We start from the raw sequence: 2,176 nt of genomic DNA on the forward strand, positions 1-2,176 counted from the left end.
AATAAGCTTATACGGATGAGAAAGAGCTAAGCTTCCTCCCCTACTGTGAGGCAGGGCGAGTGATACCATCCCAGCGCTGCAGTCGTTTCAAATTGCTGCAGCATTCACACGCCCTTTAGCCATTCTGATCCGGTGGTGGGGGCTGGGGAGAGCCATCAATAGGGATTTCCCAGCCGGGCTGGCGGGATTGGAGGGTGACGGCAGGACAGGGGAACATTGCCCCGTTGCTACGAGGTGCTCCTGGGGAATGCCAGTGCTCTGTGCCGTGGGTACGCTGGCTGGCGGAAACATTCTGCATTATGCTGGTAATACAGTGTGACACTGCGGGAACAATGGCAAATTGAGTGTCCCAGCAGGTAACGGGCCTGGCTGGGAGACAGTCGCAGTGGTGCACTGTCAAGACGGCTCTAATCCTCCCTCACCAGCCCCTCCCCTGGTTCTGGGAACGCTGCTACCACATTTCATCTCTGGGAAATTCTCCCGGCTCCTCGCCCAGATCCAGGGGAGAATTTCAAGGAGAAGCATTTGTTTGCAGCTCGCTCCCCCCGCTCCCAGCATCGTGTGGAGAGCCTGCCGGGCAGGCGCAGGGGGTGTTGGGGGGGCAGCTGCAAGAGGGGTGCAGCCCCCGGGCAGCCTGCATCGCGTCTCCACCAGCCTTGGCTTGGCTCCCTTCCCAGCATCTGCACAAGGAGACTCACAAAACGTGCAGCAACTCTTCATCCTGTGCCCGTCACTTTTCCACACCCCCGGGATGGAAAGCGAAGGCACGTCAGCAAGAGGAGCGGCCCTCTGCCCCTGAGCTGTCCTGGTCTGAGGCCAAAAGGGCTCGCTAGCTCCTCTAATCTGATCTGCTTTAGATCACAGGCCACCCAAATAGCCTTTGTCAGGCTGAAACACTCCAGTTGGAGCAGTGATCTTCAACCGGTGCCTCCAGTGGTCCCAGTGTAAGCACTTGGTGAAAGATATCTAAGGAAAATCTGGGTAGGTGGAGGCTAGGTCTCTGCTGGTGTATCAGGTGGGAGGGCAAAGAGGGAAGAGTTTGAATTTAAAGAAAGTGAAAACCACAGTGGAAGAGCCATGAGTCAGAACACCAGCGAAAAGACCAGCTCAGTTCAGAGCATGTCACAACTTCTTCAACAGCCTCCCGAAGAGTTAACATACCAAGATACGTAATGCAGGAAATACCCTTCAATCTGACAGTGTATTGTCCACTTACAGAAGAGACTCCCAAAACCCTGACGTCAAACACATGGACCTCATGGTAGGAAAATGCCACCATATTAAGTGGACACAGTCATCTTATTTCTTCCCAGAGAGGGAACAGGTTGCCCAGAGAAGCTGTGGATGCTCCATCCCTGGGAGTGTCCAAGGCCAGGCTGGATGAGGCTTGGAGCAACCTGGGCTATGGAAGGTGCAACCCCCCATGGCAGGGGGTTGGAACTGGATGATCTTTAAGGTCCCTTCCAACCCTAACCATTCTGTGATTCTATCTATGATCTCTTCCTACATCCTCTAAAGCTACGTCTAGGTCTTCTCACAATATTATTTGATGCTTCTAGTACCTCAGAAGTTTCCTCTGGTAATAGCTGGCCAAGAAAATCTGTCTTGATGGCTCCACCCCAGCTGCTGCTTTGGGTGAGCTATTCAGAACAGCTACCAATGCTGCCATTTCAGGGCTGTGCTTCAACACTGGGCTGGGCTTTGGTAATTTCTGGGTAATTAATGGGTCCAGAATAACCCATCCTGAATAAGATGTTCCTGGTGTTTACAGCAACTGCCACTGAGCGAGGAAGGGCCGCAATGCTCAGGCAGCGGGTACTGCAGCAGGCAGGGCTGCTGGAGGGGTTTTGGTTCATGATGAAGAACAGCAGCTCCCTGGCCTCAGGCACTTGTGGTGGCTTTGGAGGCTCCAGGCACAGAGCAGGTAGTTCTGGTCTGGTTTCCCACCCATCCTGCCTGGCCTTGTTCTCCTCCTCAGAGCCAGCTGGCTATAACATCCAGCCAATGCACACACCTTTATGTCACCTGGTGGCTTCACCATACCCATGTGCATTTTGGCTACTGCTGTCCAAAGTCCAGGTCAGGGCCCCACTGAATGACCAGGGAAAGGCGGGGCTCAAAAGTCGCCCTGCCACAGTCACAGGTGAAAGAAGTGATGGACAGAGATGCTCCGGTT

Source organism: Eurypyga helias, unplaced genomic scaffold (genome assembly GCF_000690775.1).
Source record: "Eurypyga helias isolate BGI_N326 unplaced genomic scaffold, ASM69077v1 scaffold16624, whole genome shotgun sequence".
Taxonomy (NCBI): domain Eukaryota; kingdom Metazoa; phylum Chordata; class Aves; order Eurypygiformes; family Eurypygidae; genus Eurypyga; species Eurypyga helias.